Raw genomic sequence first — 22,490 nt, forward strand, 5'->3', positions numbered from 1 at the left:
CGGAGTAGGGAGACTACTCAGGGATTATGTGGCACCTCATGGAGCCCTTTCCTTTTCTTCCGCTGCTCAGCCTGAGTCTTACTCTTCTCAACTCGAAATGCCTTTGTCCGGTCCACGCAAGAAGTTCAAGTGGCCTGCGGAGTCTGCATAATACAGAGCTCATACTTCACTCAGAATTTGGGGGTCACCCTTCCTGTGCCTTCCTCTTCACCCCCTCTCCCTCGAAGTGTCTGCCACTGTGACATTGCTGTGACATCCTGCACCCACCTTGTTCGAATGAAGGTTAGTGCTCTTCTGGAAAACAAAACAAAACAACAAAAAACAAAGCAAAACAAAACCGAAAACCACAGTAGAAGAGAAGAGGTCTGGGCTCTAATCTGGGATCTGGGCTGGCAAATCATTTAAGTTTTTTTTTTTTTTTTACATTCATTCATTTATTCATTCTCTTACCTAGGAAAGCTGAAAAGGAAAGGTTGCCCTAACACGGTTTGAGGTCCTCTGAGAAACGTAAGTACAAAGTATTATTTTACAGCAAAATGACGTGTGTTATTTTGAAATGAGACTGAACTTTAGGGTTACCTCCATACCTTGGTTCCTTGGAAGACGTTTTTCATACTGATTGCCATTCTGGGAAAGATTTCTGTGGGTATTCTATTTCTGGTGGTTTTCAAATGTCTACATGCATGTCGGGCGTCTCGTGTGTGAACCTTTTGCTGCTGCTTCGGGACGTAGCTGGTGGGGAATGTGATGGTAATACGGAGTTGCTGGAGCTGTGCAGTGTTCATTGCTGATTATCTGTGATACCTGTTGTCGGAGGCTTCCAAAATGGTCTGCAATGCACTCTTTACGTTTTAACGTAAAGAGGCCTTTTCATTTCTATTTACAGCCCTCTTTTTCCTTAGAGCTTAGATTTGAAACTAAGGTGGTCTGAGCTAGGAATAATGTCTAATCTCAGGAACTACGATGCACTCAAAATTACTCCTCTCCTCTAAACACCAAGACTTTGTTTCAAGATCAAGCCACCGAATCTTTTCTTTGCTTAAGATAATAGGTTTACTCCCGGGAGGTTTCTCAGTGTCTCACGTAAATAGATTTCAGGTAGGTGTCTTCCTGTTCTTGCAGAATTGCTCAGACGTGTATGGACCTCAGTGATGAAAACAGACTAGAGTTGGAAAACAGTTGGGGCTATTCCTCTTCTCAATAAATTCATTCAGAGTCAGTTCTGTCTACACACTGATAAAATCCCAGGTTGGCAGATGAAAACTTTGCTGAGCTTAACAAATACCTTTTTGATGTTTAAACAGACCCTAATAAGAATGCCAACCATCTGTTGAAAACCAAACAATAAATAGTGAACAGAGCAGTCAATGCATAGATGATTTCCTAACTTTTTATTTGTTCTTAAACATTAGCCAGTTATCAACAAATTGATATCCAGGCATCCTTTGAGCCTGTGTTGCTACATTCAGATAGGACATTTTGATCTTGTTCTTTATGTGCCACTCCCCATTCCACAAGAGAACATGGTACCTCTTTGTAAGAAAAGATGTACAGCATTTACTACAGTTATCAGGTAGCTCATTCTCTAATGGTGGAGTTGGGCAATTACATAAAGTGACTAAATAATACAAAGTACATAAGGCTAGAGTATGGGGAATGACTGAATAATACAAAGTGTAATAAGTATCTTGAAAGACATGTTTATAAATTTCTACAGAGTGTTCAGATGGATAGATAACATCAGAATAACATCAGAAATTGTTAGAAGATTATATACAGAGAACAACATTTAGGCTAGCTGCATTCTTGTTTTAAAAAGTTTTAATGCTTTTTATTTATTTCTGAGAGAGAGAGAGAGAGGGAGGGAGAGAGAGGGAGAGAGACAGCATGAGCAGAGTAGTGTCTGATTGAGAGGGAGATACAGAATCTGAAACAGGCTCCAGGCTCTGAGCTGGCTGTCATCACAGAGCCCAACGCAGGGCTCGAACCCATGAACCCTGAGATCATGACCTAAGCTGAAGTCTAATGAAGCTGAAGACCTAATGCTTAACTTGCTAAGCCACCCAGGCACCCCAGGCTAGCAGCATTCTTATCAACATCAACAAGGGATGCCTGAAGACAAAGGACTACTATTTCAAAAGGGCTGAGAGAGAGTAACTATAACCCAGAATGGCACATCCAGCTAAATCTTTATTTAAAAGTGAGGGCTAAGTAAATATGTCTTCAGACCAAAAACTTGGGAATTTACCACTTGCTTTTGATAATGACTGTAAGGAGTTACAGGAGAAACAGAGGGAAAAAGTGTTAAATCCAGAAGGAGAGAGTGGATTGGAAGGGGAAATGGTGTATAAAGAGTTGTTCACTGACGTGGGATATTGAAATGGGTATTGCATATATAAAATAATATGATGATTAGTTTAGGGCGTTTAAAACCATGATGGGAGCACAACTTTCCCAAACTGAGTGAATCTGATATAGTAGTTCCTGATAGAAACTCTTAGCAAACTGAGAATAGAAAGCATCTTCCTCAGCCAGATAAAGAGCATATACTAAGTGGTCAGCTAACATAGGAATATTTACTGAATATTCCTATGGAAAGGAAAGGAAAAAACTGAATAATTTCCCCCCTAAGATTGGTAACAAGATAAGGATGGCAGCTCTCAGGGCACCTTAGTGGCTCAGTCCATTAAGCATCCAACTTCAGTTCAGGTCATGATCTCATAGTTTGTGAGTTCAAGCCCTGCTTTGGGCTCTGTGCTGACAGCTCAGAGACTGGAGCCTGCTTTGCATTCTGTGCCTCCCTCTCTCTCTCTCTGCTTCTCCCCTGCTCGTGCTCTGTCTCTCTCTCTCTCAAAAATAAATAAACATTAAAAAAAAAAAGGATGGCAGCTCTCACCACTTCTATTCAACATTGTTTTGAAGGGCCTAGCCTTATAGCCAGTTGCAAAAAAAAAAAAAAAAAAAAAAAAAATGCATAAGGATTAGTAAAAAAAAAAAAAAAAAAAAAAAAAAAAGAATTTATTTGCAGAGGACATAGCTGTGTTAGTAGAAAATCTAAATGAATCTATCTACAAACTATCAAAAGTAATAAGTGCATTTAGCAAGATTAACTAGATACAAAGTCAAAGTACAAAAAAATCCATTGTATTTCTGTATGTCAGAAAGACAAAAAATGGAAAAGGAGATTTTTAAGGTACCATTTGCAATAACATTAGAAAAGATAAGGAAAAAAATCTAACGCAGATATCAAGAGGAAAGTAAGTAATCATAATAAGCACATAAATGAATGAACTAGTAATCAAAGAAGCAATTGGGAGGCTCAAGAAAATAAAGTCGATTCTCTGAAAAAAATTAACAAAGTAGACAAACTTTTAATTAATTAAAAAATTAATTTTAGGGCTCCCTGGGTGACTCAGTCAGTTAAGCGTCTCAGTTCGGCTCAGGTCATGATCTCACGGTTCATGGGTTCGAGCCCCGCATCAGGCTCTGTGCTAACAGCTCAGAGCCTGGGGCCTGCTTCAGATTCTGTGTCTCCTTCTCTCCCTGCCCTTCCCCTGCTCATGCTCTGTCTCTCTGTCTCTCAAAAATAAATAAACATTAAAATTATTTTAAATAAAAAAATTAATTTTAAAAGGCACAAGTGTACAATGCTAGGAGCTTTTTTTTTTTTTCCAAATTTTTATTTAAATTCCACTTAGTTAAACACTGCAATATTGGTTTCAAGAGTAGAATTCAGTGATTCATCGCTTATGTAGAACACTCAGTACTCATCATAACAAGTGTCCTTAATACCCATCACCCATCTAGGCTACCCCCCACCCATCACCCTCCATCAGCCCTCAGTTTTTTCTCTTTGTCTTCCCCTGCTTTTTTTCTTTTCCCATATATTCATCTGTTTTGTTTCTTAAATTTCATGTATGTGTGAAATCATATGGTATTTTCTCTGACTTATTTCACTTAGTGTAACACTCTAGCTCCATCCACATCATTGCAAATGGCAAGATTTCACTCTTTTTGATGGCTGAGTATTATTCCATTGTGTGTGTGTGTATACATGTACATATATACACACACACACACACACACACACATTTTTTTTTTATCCATTTGTCAGTCAGTGGACATTTGGCCTCTCTCCATAGTTTGACTATTATTGATAATGCTTCTATAAACATCAGGGTGCACATACCCCTTCAAATCTGCATTTCTATATTCTCTGGGCAAATACCTAGTAGTGCAGTTGCTGGATCATAGGGTAGTTGTATTTTTTATTTTTTTATTTTTTATTATTTGTTTGTTTATTTTTTAAAATATTTTTTATTTATTTTTGAGAGAGAGAGACAGCATGAGCAAAGGAGGGTCAGAGAGAGAGGGAGACACAGAATCTGAAGCAGTCTCCAGGCTCTGAGCTAGTTGTCAGCACAGAGCCCAATGTGGGGCTCGAACCCACAAACTGTGAGATCATGACCTGAGCTGAAGTCGGGCGCTTAACCAACTGAGCCACCCAGGCGCCCCTGTATTTTTTTTTTAATGTTTATTTTTGAGACATAGAGAGAGCAGGAGCAGGGCAGAGAAAAGGAGAGAGGATCTGAAGCAGGCTCCACACTGACAGCACAGAGCTTGATGGAGGACTCAAATTCACAAACCATGAGATCATGACCGGAGCTGAAATCATATGCTTAACCGACAGAGCCACCCAGGTGCTCTGGGTAGTTCCATTTTTAACTTTTTTGAGGACCCTCCATACTGTTCTCCAGAGTGGCTGCACTAATTTGCATTCCTACCAACAGTAGAAGAAGGTTCTCCTTTCTCTGCATCCTTGCTAACCCCTACTGTTGTTTATTGTGTTGTTAATTTTAGCCATTCTGACAGGTGTGAGGTGGTACTTCATCATGGTTTTGATTTATATTTCCCTGATGATGAGTGATGTTGAACATCTTTTCATGTGTCTGTTAGCCATCTGCATGTCTTCTTTGGAAAAGTGTCTGTTCATGTCTTCTGCCCATTTCTTCACTGGATTATTTGTTTTTTGGGTGTTGAGTTTGTAAGTTCTTTATAGAATTTGGATACTAACCCTTTATAAGTTATGTCATTTGCAAATACTCCCATTTTGTCAGTTCTTTTAGTTTTTTTGTTTTTTTATTTTTCTTAAAAATTTTTAAATGTTTTATTTATTTCTGAGAGAGAGAGAGAGAGAGAGACAGAGATAGTGTGAGCAGGGGAGGGCCAGAGAGAGAGACAGAGATACAGAATCTGAAACAGGCTCCAGGCTCTGAGTTGGTTGTCAGCACAGAGCCCGATGCGGGCTCGAACCCAGGAACCATGAGATCATGACCTGTGCCAAAGTCGGACGCTCAACTGACTGAGCCACCCAGGTGCCCCTAGTTTTTTTTTTTTTAATGTTTATTTATTTTTGAGAGAAAGAGAGAGAGAGAGAGAGTCGGGGAGGAGCAGAGATTGAGGGAGACACAGAATCTGAAACAGTCTCCAGGCCCTGAGCTGTCAGCACAGAGCCCGACGTGGGGCTCGGACCCATGAACGGGGAGATCATGACCGGCACCAAAGTTGGTCACTTAACCGACTAGGCCACGTATGTGCTCCTACCTTTTAGTTTTGTTGATTGTTTCCTTGGCTGTGCAGGAGCTTCTTATCATGACTGTGTCCCAGTAGTTCACTTTTGCTTTTGTTTCCCTTGACTCTGGTGATTTGTCTAATAAGAAGTTGCTCTGATTGAGGTCAAAGAGGTAGTTGTCTGTGTTCTCTAGGATTTTGATGGTTTCCTGCCTCACATTTAGGTCTTTAATCCATTTTGAATTTATTTTTGTATAGGGCATAAGAAAGTAGTCCAGTTTCATTCTTTTGCATGTTGTTGTCCAGTTTTCCCAGCAGCATTTATTGAAGAGACTAGCTTTCTTCCATAAGATATTCTTTCCAGCTTTGTCAAAGATTAGTTGACCATATAATTGGAGTCCATCTGGGTGTTCTATTCTATTCCATTGATCTATGTGTCTATTTTTGTGCTAGAACCATACTGTTTTCATGACTACAGCTTTGTAATATAGTTTGAGGTCTGGAATCATGATGCCTCCAGCTTTGCTTTTCCTTTTCAGGATTGCTTTGGCTATTCAAAGTCTTTTTTTGGTTCCATGAAAATTTTAGGATTGTTTGTTCTAGCCCTGTGAAAGATACTGGTGGTGTTTTGATAAGGATTGCATTAAATGTGTAGATTGCTTTGGGTAGCATAGACATTTTGACAATGTTTGTTCTAATCCATGAGCATGGAATGGTTTTCCATTTCTTTGTGTCCTCTTCAGTTTCTTTCATAAGTATTCTGTAGTTTTCAGAGTATAGATCTTGTACCTTTTTGGTTAGGTTTATTCCTAGATATCTTACGGTTTTTGGTGCAATTGTAAGTGGGATCAATTCCTTGATTTATTTTTCTGTTGCTGCATTATTGATGTAGGGAAATCAATGCTAGGAATTTTTTTAAAAGTGATAAAACTATAGATATAGCAAATATTTTTCAAAATGATAAGAGAATTTAGGAACTTAGGTGTTACGGACAATTTCCTACAATAATATAACTTATCCAAACTGAGTACAGCAGATACTGCCAATTGACAATTCAAAATGCCAACTTCTTCCTCCTTTATTAACCTAAATCTGATTTTCTTTGGAGTAATGTGCCCAAATAAAAATACTGCCCTAAACACTAAAAAAATTAAAAAAAAAAAAAAAAAAGGGGCGCCTGGGTGGCTTAGTCGGTTAAGCGTCCGACTTTCGCTTAGGTCATGATCTCGCGGTTCGTGGGTTCGAGCCCCGCGTCGGGCTCTGTGCTGACTGCCAGCTCAGAGCCTGGAGCCTGTTTCAGTCTGTGACTCCCTCTCTCTCTGACCCTCCCCTGCTCACGTTGTCTCTCTCTCTCTCTCTCCTAGAAATAAATAAAACATTAAAAAAATAAAAAAAAAAATACTGCCCTAAATTCCTCTGTGGCTAGATGAGCCATGTGATAAAGTTTGGACAATGAGATGAAAGCTTTTGATTTCCTGATATGGGTGTTACCTCTTTGTGCTTCAGTTTCTTTCTTATGTAAAAACAAAGCAGCTATTCTGAGTCAAAAGTGTACCAAGCATGAGGCCTCTAAGCTAAGGGTAGTGGAATGGAAAGTTAGAACCTACTTTCCTGTTCACATTATTAAAGAGCTGTGTCTTCTCTGGATAGTTTTTAATTAGCTTTCTTGTTATGTAAGGAAAAAAATAGCTCCATTTTTTTAAATAGGGAGTCAGTTTTTGTGTTATTTTCAGCCTAATATATTCTTTACTTGATACATTGCTTCAAGAGGAAAAAGAAAACCTGTGTGAACATATAACCATTAAACAAATAGAAGTATTTGTTTTAAAATATTCCACAATAAGGGCTCCTGGGTGGCTCAGTAGGTTAAGCATCCAACTCTTTTTATTTTTTAATTTCTTTTTTACTGCACTATTTGTTTTTGAGAGAGAGACAAAAACAGAGTGTGAGTGGGGAGGGGCAGAGAGAGAGGGAGACACAGAATCCAAAGCAGGCTCCAGACTGTGAGCTGTCAGCACAGAGCCTGACTTGGAAGCCCAAACTCAGGAGCCAAGAGATCATGACTTGAGCCAAAGTCAGAGGCTTAACGGACTGAGCCACCCAAGCATCCTAAGCATATGACTCTTGATTTCGGCTCAGGTCACGATCTCATTGTGAGTTTGAGCCTCACAGTGGACTTGCACTGACAGTATGGAGCCTGCTTAGGATTTTCTCTCTCTTCCTCTCTCTCTGCTCCTCCCCTGCTTGTACTTTCTCTCTCAAAAATAAATAAACAGTAAAAAAATAAAAATAAAACTTTCCACAGTAAAACATATCAGGCCTATAATGCTTTTAAACTTTTAAGGCTTATAATGACTTTAACCAGCAAGGAACAAATAACTCTTATTTTGTATTTATTGTTTTTTTAATGTTTATTTCTTTTGAGAGAGAGGATGCATGTTTGCAAGTAGGGGAGAGACAGAGAGAGACAGAGAGAGAGAGAGAGAGAGACAGAGAGAATTCCAGGCAGGCTCTGAGCTGATGCAGGAATCAGTCCCACAAACTGTGAGATCATGACCTGACCCGAAATCAAAAGAGTCAGGTGCCCAACTGACTGAGTCACCCAAGCACCACGATAACTCCTATTTTATATCAACTCTTTGTTGGTTTATTTTAAGAAAATTATATGCTGTGGCACAAAAACAGACACATAGACCAATGGAATAGAATAGAGAACTCAGAATTGGACCCACAAATGTATGGCCAACTTTGACAAAGCAGGAAAGAGTATCCAATGGAAAAAAGGCAGCCTCTTTAACAGATGGTGCTGGGAGAACTGGACAACAACATGCGGAAGAATGAAACTAGATCATTTTCTCACACCATACACAAAAATAAATTCAAAATGGATAAAGAACCTGTATGTGAGACAGGAAACCATCTAAACCCTAGAGGAGAAAGCAGGAAAAAACCTCTTTGACCTCCACCGCAGCAATTTCTTACTTGACACATCCCCAAAGGCAAGGGAATCAAGAGCAAAAATGAACTATTGGGACCTCATCAAGATTAAAAGCTTCTGCAAAGGAGACAATCAGTAAAACTAATAGGCAACTGACGGGATGGGAAAAGATAGTTGCAAATGACATATCAGATAAAGGGCTAGTATGCAAAATATATAAGGAACTCAGCAAACTCCACACCCGAAAAACAAACAACCCAGTGAAGAAATGGGCAGAAGACATGAACAGATACTTCTCCAAAGAGTACATCCAGATGGCTAACAGACACATGAAACGATGCTCAGCGTCCCTCCTCATCAGGGAAATACAAATCAAAACCACACTGAGATACCACCTCTCGCCGGTCAGAGTGGTGAAAATGAACAATTCAGGAGAGTATAGATGCTGGCGAGGATGTGGAGAAACAGGCACCATCCTACACTGTTGGTGGGAATGTAAACTGGTGTAGCCCTTCTGGAAAACAGTGTGTAGGTTCCTCAAAAAATTAACAGTATAATTCCCTTATGACTCAGCAACAGTACTGCTAGGAATTTATCCAAGGGATACAGGAGTGCTGATGCATGGGAGCACACGTACCCCAATGTTCATAGCAGCACTCTCAACAATAGCCAAAACATGGAAAAAACCTAAGTGTCCATCAATGGACGAATGGATCAAGAAGATGTGGTTTATCTATACGATGGAATACTACATGGCAATGAGAAAGAATGACATCTGGCCATGTGTAGCAACATGGATGGACCTTGAGGGTGTTATGCTGAGCGAAATAAGTCAGGCAGAGAAGGACAGCTACCATATGTTTGCACATATAGGAGGATTAGGAGGAACTTAACAGAGGACCATGGGGGAGAAGAAGGGGAAAAATAATGGCGGAGAGGGAAGGAGGCAAACCATGAGGGACTCTTGAATGCTGAGAACAAACAGGGCTGATGGGGGTGGGGGGGAGGGGAAGGGGGATGATGGGCATACAGGAGGACACTTGTTGGGGTGAGCACTGGGTGTTATATGGAAACCAACTTGACAATAAACTATTTAAGGAAAAAAAAAAGAAAGAAAAGAAAGAAAGTTCTATGCTGAATGTGGAGCTTGAACTCACAATCTTGAGCTTAAGAGTCACATGTTCTACCAACAGAGCCCCATCAGTTTAATCAAATTTACGAAAAAGAAGGAAAGTTTTCCAATTTATTTGGTGAGTGTGTAAAATCTAATGAAGTGTTAACAGAAAGAAAAATTATAGTCCAGTTTCACTTATACATTTTATGTTTATAATATAAAAATTCTTTAAAAATTTTTTTCAATGTTTACTTTTGAGAGACAGAGAGTGTGCAGGGGAGGGGCAGAGAGAGAGGGAGACACAGAATCTGAAGCAGGCTCCAGGCTCTGAGCTGTCAGCACAGAGCCCGATGTGGGGCTCAATCAAACCCACAAACCATGAGATCATGACCTGAGCCAAAGTTGGATGCTTAACTGACTGAGCCACCCAGACACTCCTATAATATAAAAATTCTAAATAAAACATGAGCAGATTAAATGTGGCATGTATAAAAAACACAATTTTGGTTAAGGAGGAATTTATTCCAGGAGTTTAAGGATGGTCTAACAGTTAAAAACTTACTGATATAATCTACCACCTTTACAAATTAAAGAAAATGATAAGATCATCTCAAAAGATTCAGAAAAAGCTTTGGTAAAATTCCAAATATATTTGTAACGCAAACGATATACATATCTATGTAAGAAAGATAAAGGAATTTCTGTTAACATGATAAAGGATATCCCATAAAACTCAGAGTAAGTGTCAGAAAATGTTCTTCAAATCAGGAACAAGATAAAAATGCAAATTTCATGATTTCTGTTCCATATTTTACTGAAGATATTATCTAGGGCAATAAGAAAAGAAAAGGAAGTGAAAAACAGAGGGACTAAAAAGGAAAATTTAAGTTGTGATTTTTTAAGGTTATTTATTTATTTTGAGAGAGAGAGAGAGAGAGAGAGAAAGAGTGCATGTGTGCGTGTGTGCACACCAGCACACATGCAGGCATGAAAGGAGGAGGGGGAGAGAGAGGCAGAGAGAGAATCCCTAGCAGGCTCTGCAGTGCGAGTGCAGAGCCTGACTCAGGGTGCGGCTCAGTCTCACGAACCATGATAGTATGCTCTGAAGAGAAATTAAGAGTTGGAAGCTTGGGAATGCAAACTGATGCAGCCACTCTGGAAAGCAGTATTGACATTCCTCAAAGAATTAAAAATAGAACTATCCTATGACCTAGCAATTACACTACTAGGTATTTTTCCAAGGGAAAGAGGTGTGCTGTTTCGAAGGGGCACATGCACCCCAATGTTTATAGCAGCGCTATCCACAATAGCCAAAGGATGGAAAGAGTCCAAATGTCCATCAATGGATGAATGGATAAAGAAGGTATGGTATGTATATAAAGTGGAGTATTACTTGGCAATCAAAAAGAATGAAATCTTTCCATTTGCAACTATGTGGATGGAACTAGAGGGTATCATGCTAAGCGAAATTAGAGAAAGACAAATATCTTGTGACTTCACTCATATGAGGACTTTAAGATGCAAAACAGATGAGCATAGGGAAGGGAAGCAAAAATAATATAAAAACAAGGAGGGGGACAAAAACATGAGACTCTTAAATATGGAGAAGAAACAGAGGGTGACTGGAGGGGTTGTGGGAGGGGGCATGGGCTAAGTGGGTGAGGGGCATTAAGGAATCTACTCCTGAAATCATTGTTGTACTAGATGCTAACTAACTTGGACGTAAATTAAAAAAAAACAACAACAACACAAAAACAACTGTCGGACACTTAACCTACTGAACCACCCAAGCTCTCCTAGGTTGTTATTTTTCACCCTAATTGCTTATGTAGAAGATCTAAGAAACCAAACAATTAAAATTAGTAAGAGAATTCAGCAAAATTATAGATTACAGGATAAGTATACAGAAGACCAACAATATTCCTACGTGCCAACAATAAATAAGGTGAAAATCTAGTTAAAAAATACAGTATGACTGTACCTGGCTGGCTCAGTTAGTAGAACATGCAACTCTTGGTCTTAAGAGTGTGAGTTTGAGCTCCGCATTGAGTATAGAGATTACTTTATTATTTTTAGTAGTTTTTCAATATATTTTTAAGTTTATTTATTTTGAGAGAGACTGTGTGTGAGTGGAGAGGAGCAGAGAGAGAGGGAGAGAGAGAATCCCAAGAAGGCTCCACAACATCAGTGTAGTCTGACATGGGGCTCGATCTCACATACTGCGAGATCATGACCTGAGCTTAAATCAAGCTGGTTGCATAACTGGCTGAGCCACTAAGGTGCCCCAAGTATAGAGATGACTTAAAAAAAATATACCAGATGAAATCGTGAAAAAGCTATAAGAAGGGGCGCCTGGGTGGCTTAGTCGGTTAAGCGTCCGACTTCGGCTCAGGTCATGATCTCGCGGTTCATGGGTTCGAGCCCTGCGTCAGGCTCTGTGCTGACGGCCAGCTCAGGGCCTGGAGCCTGTTTTAGAGTCTGTGACTCCCTCTCTCTCTGACCCTCCCCTGCTCACGCTGTCTCTCTTTCTCTCTCCTAGAAATAAGTAAAACATTAAAAAAAAATAAAAAAGAAAAAGCTATAAGAGACCTTGGAATATATCTAACAAAAGATGTTAAAGATCTTTATGGAGAAAATTATATATAATGTGTAGACCTAACAAGCTCATGAGTGGGCAGACTTGATTTTGTAAAGATGTAATTTGTTCCTGTATTAATTCATGTATTCAGTGCAGTTCCACTGTAATCCTAGTAGTTGTGCATGTGTCTATCTGTAATTTGATAGGTGGATGTAAAATTTAAATGGCAGAGTAAAATGTCAAGATTGCCAAGATAATTTTGAAAATTAATGAAGGATTTGTACTGCCAAATAAAAAGTTTGATGTAAAGTTTTAGTAATTATAGGAGTGTGACATTGGCACAAACTTAGAAGCAATGGAACAGACGACAGGCATGTATCTGTGTAACACAAGTGATATTATACATCAGTGGGATGGTATATTCAATAAGTAGTGCTGAAACAATCAGCTGACTGCATATCCTTATCCCAACTACACACAAACCACATTCCAGTATTAAAACCTTAATTCCCAAAGCAAAACTTGAACATTTTAATAAAAAAATACAGGAGAATACCTTTATGATAGTAATTACTATCTTTGTGTTATCTAAGAAATTCTTCTTAAACATATTTGGCATATTTGGTTAAGTTTCTATAAAAAAAGATACCCCAAATGCAGTTGCCAATTTGCTAGAAATTTAATTCTCTTTCATGGACTAGTTCAGGGTAGATAAATGGACTTTGCTCCATGAAGCTGTGAAGCCTAGTTGCACAGCTTTGTTACCCTGAACACATAGCTTGCAGGGTACTCTGGTTTTCAACTTTAACAAGACAATGTGAAGGAAGGTGAAGAGACAGTGACCGAACACATATGTGCTTACACGCATTATTTTCAGGCACATTCCGTTATTGGCCACTGAGTCCCCAAGATACAAGAGAGTCTGGGAAATGTAGCTTTGCTCAGTAGACATATGTCTGGCTTCAGCTACTATGGAAGAAGGGGAAAATGGCTGTTGACTGAAGTGGATGAAATGGTCATTATAGCTTGTGCTCTGGATCATGCTGCCCTTTCTGGCCTCAGTGCCCAGTGGCCAACACTCATTAGAATCTCAGTATGAAACTAGCATCAAAAAAAAAAAAAAAAAAAAGAATCTCAGTATGAAAACTAGGCCCCAGTGCAAAGGCTAATGTAGGCTTACCCCCAAGAACAACAAAAAGAGCCTTTCTGCCTGTGGATGCTACCAAGTAAGTATTACTAAAGTCCCCCTACCCAGTGCCGTCTTGTCTAAGTCAGAGTCCCCCAAAGGGCCTGAGCAGCTACTAAAACTCTTCATTGGAGGTTTGAGCTTTGAAACAACGAATGAGAGTCTGAGAAGCCATTTTGAGCAATGGGGACCACTCATGGACTGTGTGGTGAGGAGAGACTTTGGGTTTGTCGTGTATGCCACTGTGGAGGGGGTGGATGCAGCAATGGATGCACAGCCACACACGTGGATGGAATAGTTGTGGAACCAAAGAGGGCTCTTTTAAGAGAAGATTCTCAAAGACTTGGTGCTCACTTACTGTGAAAAAGATTTGTGTTGGTGGAATTAAAGAAGACATTGAAGAATGTCACCTAAGAGATCATTTTGAACAGTATGGGAAAAATGGAAGTGATTGAAATCATGATTGACTGAGGCAGTGGCAAAAAGAGAGGCTTTGCTTTAGTAACATTTGATGACTGTGACTCTGTAGACAAATTGTCATTCAAAAATACCATACTGTTGGGGTGCCTGCGTGGCTCATTTGGTTAAGCCTCTAACTCTTGATTTTGGCTTAGGTCATGATCTCATGGTTCATGGTTTTGAGCCCCACATGGGGCTCTGGGCTGATGGCATGGAGCCAGCTTGAGATTCTCCCAGTCTCTGTGCTCCTCATCCCCCTCAAAATAAATAAATAAGCTTTAAAAAACCAACCAACCAACCCCCAAAATACCATACTGTGAATGGCTACAACAGTGAAGTAAGGAAAGATCTATCTAAGCAAGAGATGGCTAATGATTCATCCAGCTAAAGAGGTTGAAATGGCTCTGGAAACTTTGGTGGTTGTCATAGAGGTGGTTTGGGTGGGAATGACAGCTTTGGTCATGAAGGAAACTTCAGTAGATGAGGTAGCTTTGGTGACAGCTGAGGTGGTGGTGGATATGGTGGCAGTGGGGATGGCTATAATGGACTTGGTAATGATTGAAGCAACTCTAGAAGTGGAAGCTATAATGGTTTTGGCAGTTAAAACACTCAGTCTTCAAATTTTGGCCCCATGAAAGGAAGAAACTTCGGAGACAGAAGTTCTGGCCTCTACGGTGGTGGAGGTCAATACTTTGCCAAACCACAAAACAAGGTGCTTATGTAGGTTCCAACAGCAGCAGTAGCTATGGCAGTGGCAGAAGGTGTTAATTATGACCAGGAAACAAAGCTTAGCAGGAGAGAAGAGCCTGAGAAGTGACAGGGAAGCTAGAGGCTACACCAGATCTGTGGACTCAGCCACGCACAGTAGTGGCAGGTCCCAGCTGCTACAGAAAAGACATGTTTTAGACAATACTCATGTGTATTGGCAGAAACCTGGAGGGCTATATTTGTGATTAATTGTATAACAGGTTATTGTAGTTTCTCTTCTGTGGAGAGTGCAAGGCATTCCAGCAAAGGGTTTTAATGTAGGTTTTTTGTTTTTGTTTTCGTTTGTACTCATACTGTCGATTGCTAAATGTAATAGTCTGATCATGACAGTAAGTAAATGTGAGTTTAAAAAAAAAGGCAGGGGCATGTGGGTGGCTCAGTCAGTTAAATGTCTGATTCTTGGTTTCAGCTCAGGTCATGGTCTCACAGTTTGTGAGTTTGAGCTCTGCGTTGAGCTCTGTGCTGAGTGTGGAGCCTGCTTGGGATTTCTCTCTCCCTTTTTTTCTCAAAATAAATAAATAAATAAATAAAGATGAAAAAATTTTAATATTAAAATAACAACAAAAAGAGCCTTTCCCCTCATGCATAGGAATATAACTTTATGGCCAAATAGCATTTTTAAAAACTTAAAAAATCCCAACACTTAGATAAACATTCTTTGGAAAAGTTAAACTTGAAAGTAACAATATAAGAAGTAAGCACAATTATTTTCCCACTACCAACGGTGTTTAAATTATAAACTAACTTAAAATAGGGGGTGCCTGGGTGGTTCAGTTGGTTAAGCATCCAACTCTTGATTTTGGCTCAGGTCATGATCTCACTGTTCATGATATTGAGCTCTGCATCAGGCTCTGTGTTGATGGTGTGGAGCCTGCTTGGGATTCTTTCTCTGGCTCTCTCTCTGCCCCTTTCCACTCCCTCTCATGCACACTCTCTTTCCCTCAAAATAAATAAACATTAAAAAAATAAACTAACTTGGGGCGCCTGGGTAGCTTAGTCGGTTAAGCGTCCGACTTTCGCTTAGGTCATGATCTCGCGGTTCGTGGGTTCAAGCCCCGCGTCGGGCTCTGTGCTGACTGCCAGCTCAGAGCCTGGAGCCTGTTTCAGAGTCTGTGACTCCCTCTCTCACTGACCCTCCCCTGCTCACGCTGTCTCTCTCTCTCCTAGAAATAAATTATATAAAAAAAAGAAGAAGAAGATACACAAATGGCCATTAGCTCATCAAAAGATGCTCAATGTAACTGGCCATCAAGGAAATGGAAATAAAAAGTATAATAAGATACCACTCACACCAACTAATATGGCTNGTCGGGCTCTGTGCTGACTGCCAGCTCAGAGCCTGGAGCCTGTTTCAGAGTCTGTGACTCCCTCTCTCACTGACCCTCCCCTGCTCACGCTGTCTCTCTCTCTCTCTCTCCTAGAAATAAATAAAAAAACATTAAAAAAAATTAAAAAAAAAAACTAACTTAAAATAGTTTTTGTGATGACATATTTTAGGGAAATTTCCTGAGTTGTACAACTTCCATTTTTTGAGTTGCCTAAATTTCTATCCTAATGAGTAGCAACTCAGTTAAATGATTTTCTTTTTTTTTTTTTTTAATATTTTTAAAAAAGATTTTATTTATTTATTTATTTAAATTTTAGTGTGTGATAGAGAGAGTGCATAAGCAGGGGAGTGGGGCAGAGGGAGAGAGAGAAGAGACTCTTAAGCTGAGTGTAGCACCTGATGTGGGGTTCAATCCATGACCCTGGGATATGACCTGATTTGAAATCAGAGTCAGATGCTCAACCTACTGATCCACCCAGATACCCCTAAGATTATATTTTTAAGCAATCTCTGCAACCAGTGTGGGGCTCGTACTTACAATCCAAAGACTAAGAGTCACGTACTCTAACAACTGGGACAGCTAGGCACCCCTGTTAAATATTTCTCCTTTATGATCCAAATTGGTCTTAGTTTATTTTAATTAAGAGAAAGAATATCTTTATTTTTCTTCCCTTCCCTTCCCTTCCCTTCCCTTCCCTTCCTCCCTTCCCTTCCCTTCCCTTCCCTTCCTCCCTTCCCTTCCCTTCCCTTCCCTTCGCTTCCCTTCCCTTCCCTTCCTTTATGATCCAAATTGGTCTTAGTTTATTTTAATTAAGAGAAAGAATATCTTTATTTTTCTTCCCTTCCCTTCCCTTCCCTTCCCTTCTCCCCTCCCCTCTCCTCCCCTTCCCTCCCCTCCCCTCCCCTTCCCTTCCCGATGGTTAACATGCAGTGTTATATTAGTTTCAGGTATAGAATATAATGATTCAACACTTCCGTGCATCACCCAGTGCTCATCACAAGTGCACCCCTTAATCCCTATCACTTATTCCACCCATCCATCTACTTTCCTCCCCTCTGGTAACCATCAGTTTGTTCTCTGCAGATAAGAGTCTGCTTCTTGGCTTGTCTCTCTCTTTTTCCTTTCCTCCTTTGTTTTTTAAATGTTGCATATGAGTGAGATCATATGGTATCTGTCTTTCTCTGACTCACTATTTTACTTAGCATTATATACTCTGTAGCTCCATCCATGTTGTTGCAAATGGCAAGATTTCATTCTTTTTATGGCGGAATACTATTCCATTCTATGTATAAGTCACATCTTTAAATTTTTTTTTAATGTTTATTTATTTTTGAGGAAGGGAGGGGCAGAGAAAGGGGGAGACACAGAATCCGAAACAGGCTCCAGACTCCAAGCTAGCTGTCAGCACAGAGCCCGACATGGGGCTCGCGAACCATGAGATCATGACCCGAGCCGAAGTCGGACGCCCAACCAACTGAGCCACCCAGGCGCCCCAACAAATGCTCTTTATAGCTTAAAAAAGATACAGGGTTTCTACATTGTTATCTCTTTAGGCTTTTTTGATCTAGAATAGTTCCTCACTTTTCTTTTCATAACATTAATAGAAAATTATTATATTTGAAAGGTTCAGTCTACTTTTCATGTAGTGTGTCTAATATTCTATGTTTGTTTCCTCGTGACATCATTTAACCTGTGTATCACTTCTCTTTTCTTTTTTTAATGTTTGTTTGTTTTGAGAGAGAGAGAGGGGGCGGAGAGGGAAGGAGAAAGAGGGAGAGACAGAATTCTAAGTAGGCTCCATGCTCAGTGTGGAGCCCCTCATAGGGCTAACCTCACTGCGAGATCATGACCTGAGCTAAAAATCAAGAGTTGGTTCCCCAACTGACTGAGCCACTCAGGTGTCCCATCACTTTTCATTTCTATAAACTTGATATAAATCTAGAGGTTTCATTAGACTCAGGTTAAGTACATAATGTCATTTTGTTCCATTATTAGTGATGCTGCATTTGGTCACTTGGTTAAGGTGGTGATGGTCAGTTCTCTCTCTCATAAAAGGTACCTTTTCTCCTTTGTAGTCAGAAGTACTCTATAGAGAGAGACTTCAGCTCTGTGGAACTATCCCTTCGCCCAAAGAATAAACATAACATTTAACTGTCTTATTTGGCCGCCCTAATGTCGGGTTGATTCATATTCATAGGCTCAAGATCAGAAGACACTTCCATTTAGAACAATGGTTCTCAACCGGAGGTACTTTTGCCCCACAGGGAACATTTGGGGATGTCTAGAGACATTGTTGGTTGTCACAAGTGAGGGGGGTGCACCCTACTAGCATCTAGTGGGTAGAGGCCAGAGAGGCTTTGTGTACCCTACAAAGTATAGGAAAGCCCCATAGCAAAGAATTATTTGGCCCAAAATGTCAATAGTTCCATTGTTGAGAAACTTTGAATGACCTAGATGTAGAGTTAAGCTTCTTTCTCACACATAGTTCATTTCAGAGTTGCTAGTAAAGTTTTAGAGCCTGTCTTCAGCGGTGGTAGAAACCAAGCAGATGTTAGAGTCCATCACAATTTTACCATATTTTAAAACCAGGCAGATTTTTACTACCCACCTGTTCTGTCTTTCCTTTTCCTTGTCTTTTTATAGGTATACTCTCAAGAAGGATTTAAATTGCTTTTCTCTACTTTTTAAAAAATAGTTTATTGTCAAGTTGTTTCCATGTGACACCCAGTGCTCATCCCAACAAGTGCCCTCCTCCATGTCTACTTTTTTTTTTTTTTAAAGATTTTATTTGTAAGTAATCTCTGTACACAGTGTGGGGCTTGAACCTGCAACCCCAACAGCAAGAGCCACATGTTACACTAACTGAGCCAGCCAGGTGCCCTGCCTTTCTCTACTCTTAATAAACTAATAACATAAGGATGAAAAGAAGAAAACTCTAGAATTAACACATTGAAGCATTTTTGTCTGTTTTTTATTTGTTTCCTAGAAGAGTTTGTAATGTCCTCTTAAAAGCCCCAGAACCAGGAAAGAGAATATAGAGAAAGAGAAGTATTAAGTTAAGAATTCACTGTTACAAAAATGGCCCAGAGAGAGCAACCAGAGTTCAAGAAGGGGCAGGGGAGTGCAGAGGGCATTTCCACTCTCACACCTGTAAGTTATTAATGACCTTTGAAGTGATTGCTGATGGAAGCACTTGTACATTTGAGCGCTTCATATGTATACTTAGTGTATTCAGAGAACTGCCTAGCTTCTGGAGCCCTGAAATATCTTCAAGCAGCATCAGAGATCAAACGGCAAAATCCATGACTTGGGAATATCATGTAGCCATGTGACATGTGGAAGGATCCAGAGGATGAGAACCGAAGCCTATATAACTACACTGTATATTTTTAACTCTGAGAGATTTAGCTTTGTTTCCATACCTTTTAAAATAGCAATCTCAGAAAATAATGTCCCAAAGTTTCAAATAAGGTAGTAAGAGGTAAAGTTTTTATACATTTATTTTGGGTTCCTATTCTTAAAAGGTTAGAACATAAGTGCCTTATTTTCATTCAAGTTGTCATTGGACAGCTTGGAAAGCATTTGTTTGTTTTAGGTTTTGAACTCCTGGGACAAGGACATTGCCTTTCCCTGTTGAGAGCTGAGTCAACAGTTTTGTTTGAACTTGAAAAATAGGGAATCACCCAAGTCTGACTTTTCTGTGCCATGAAGTGAGCACATGAATGCATCCAGCAGCTGTAGTTACGTTTTTGGAGAAAACAGCAAAATACCCAAGTTTGTGCTTTTGTTTTAATTTCTCCCATATTAATATTTCTTATAATTCTTTTTTATGCTTTTTTACAACATGCTTTCCAACTAGAATAACATAGCAACTGTTGGCATGACATGATATTAAGAAACAATTCTAAAGAATGAAGTGGAAAGTTATAGAACATGATTTACTACCCAAGTATAATTTTTACTTCCTATTAGTAAGCAAGTGTTTCAGGTGATTAGTTTGATTAGAAATCAAGAATTAAAACTTAAGAACCTAAGTCCATCAATCATTATTTACATTTTTCCTGTATTTGCTCAATTTCTACAAAATACACAAAATTGAAGGAGTAGATGACATAGCTTATGTAATTATTATTTTATATCATTCTCTATAAATGGGGAGAGGAAATAAGGAAGGGAGGATGGGTCACCAGCTGGCTCCATTGGTAGAGCATGCGGCTCTTAATATTGGGGTTGTGATTTTGAGCTCCATGTTGACTGTGGAGATTACTTAAAAAAATAAAATCTTGGGGCTCCTGGCTGGCTCAGTCAGTGGAGCATGCGACTCTTGATTTCAGGGTTGTAAGTTCAAGCCCCACACTGGGTGTAGAGATTACTTAAAAATAAAATGTTTTAAGAAAGTAAAAAAAAAAAAAAAGGGAATAGGAAGATGGTCAGAGTACTATTCTAATACCTAGGTTCTCATCTGTTGTCACTGTCAGGGCCATTTCTTTATCTTTGAAATTCTAATTATTCTTTATGAAAGAGGTTGGTTTAGAGCAACACCAAAGCTAACAAAGATAGTACAAGAAAAAAAATTATAGGCCTATCTCATTTGTAAGTCCTAAGTAAATCTAAGCAAACTGAATCCATTGATGAGTAAAAGTGATGAACTACATCATGACCAAGTTGGATTCATTCCAGAAAGGCAAGTTAATTTAATGTTTGAAAATCAACTTTATTAGAGTTTATATATATACAGTTATATACAGTATGGCCATATGACCATCTTAATAAATGCAGAAAAATAAAATGAGAACACTCTAACCAAGGTAGGAATATAAATGAACTCTCATAGCCTGATAAAGCCCGCCTCCAAAAATTCATGGCAAATATACCATTGACCCTTGAACAACATAGGGGTTATCACCTCACAGTTGAAAATCTGCACATAACTTTTGACTCCTTAAAAACTTAACTACTAATAGCTTACTGCTGACCAGAAGCCTTACCAGTAACTTAATCAGTTGATCGACACATATTTTGTGTATTACATGTATTATATACTGTATTTTTATACTAAGTAAGCTAGAGAAAAGAAAATGTTATTAAGAAAATCATAAGGAAGAGAGAATATATTTACAATGCTGTACTGTAAGAAAGGGGGAATAAGAATAAAAATCCACGTATAAATGGACCCACACATTTCAAACCGGTGTTGTTCAAGGGTCAACTGTACTTAACTGTGAAATGTTAGTAACATTTATTTTATGTCAGGAACAGTACAGAGATGCCCTAAACCGTGTCAATTGTTTGTTGAGGGTTAATCTCGAGTAATGTGAAAAGAAAAAGAGGTATGACTTTGCAAAGAAAAAACTGACATTCTTATAACTGATATGATTGTCGATGTAGAAAAGTTAAATAATCAATAGAAGAACTATTAGGAAAAGTAAGAATGTTTAGCAAGGTGGTTGGATACAAAAGAAATTTTAAAAACTCACTTACCTTAGGGGCACCTGGGTGGCTCAATTGGTTAAACATCTGACTTTGACTCAGGTCATGATCTCACAGTTCGTGGGTTTGAGCCCCACGTCAGGCTCTGTGCTGACAGCTCAGAGTCTGGAGCCTGCTTCAGATTCTGTGTCTCCCTCTCTGACCCTCCCCTGCTCACAGTCTCTCTCTCAGAAATAAATAAAAAATTTTTAAAAAATTTAAAAAAAAGAAAAAAAAGATGTATGTATATATACAGTGGAATATTACTTGACAGTCAAAAAGAATGAAATCTTGACATTTGCAACTATGTGGACAGAACTAGAGGGTATCATGCTAAGTGAAATTAGTCAGAGAAAGACACGTATCATATAACTTAACTCATATGAGAACTTTAAGATACAAAACAAATGAACATAGGGAAAAGAAGCAAAAATAATATAAAAACAGGGAGGAGGACAAAACATAAGAGACTCTTAAATATGGAGAACAAACAGAGGGTGGCTGTGGGGGTTGTGGGAGGGGGGATGGGCTAAATGGGTGAGGGGCATTTAGGAATCTACTCTTGAAATCATTGTTGCACTATATGCTAACTAACTTGGATGTAAATCAAAATAAATTAAAAGAAATATAGATTTTTTTAATTAAAAAATTTAATATTTAATTGTTTTTGAGAGAGACACAGAGTACAAGTAGGGGAGGGGTAGAGAGAGAGGGAGACACAGAAAATGAAGCAGGCTCTGGGCTCTGAGCTGTCAGCACAGAGACTGAAGTGGGGCTCGAACTTATGAACCGTGAGATCATGACCTGAGCCAAAGTCCAATGCTTAACTAACTGAGCCACCAGGCACTCCAGAAATAATATAGTTTTTTTTAATGTTTATATATTTTTGAGAGAGAGAGAGAGAGCACACGTGCATGCGCACGTAAGCAGGGGCTGGGCAAAAAGAGAGGGGACAGAAGACCCTAAGTGGGCTGTATGTACTGACAGCAAAGAACACCATATGGGGCTCAAACTTGCAAACCATGAGATCGTGACCTGAGCCAAAGTCAGATGCTCAACCAACTGAGCCCCCTAGATGC

The 22,490-nt window shown here is 39.3% G+C and overlaps 1 pseudogene; it reads left to right on the forward strand.

The window, feature by feature from the left end:
• The first annotated feature begins 683 nt into the window (after positions 1-683).
• On the forward strand, positions 684-14,614 carry LOC120246651 (annotated as a pseudogene).
• Positions 14,615-22,490: the final 7,876 nt, after the last annotated feature.

This window comes from Hyaena hyaena, unplaced genomic scaffold, assembly GCF_003009895.1.
Source record: "Hyaena hyaena isolate Hyena2069 unplaced genomic scaffold, ASM300989v1 scaffold_478, whole genome shotgun sequence".
Taxonomy (NCBI): Eukaryota; Metazoa; Chordata; class Mammalia; order Carnivora; family Hyaenidae; genus Hyaena; species Hyaena hyaena.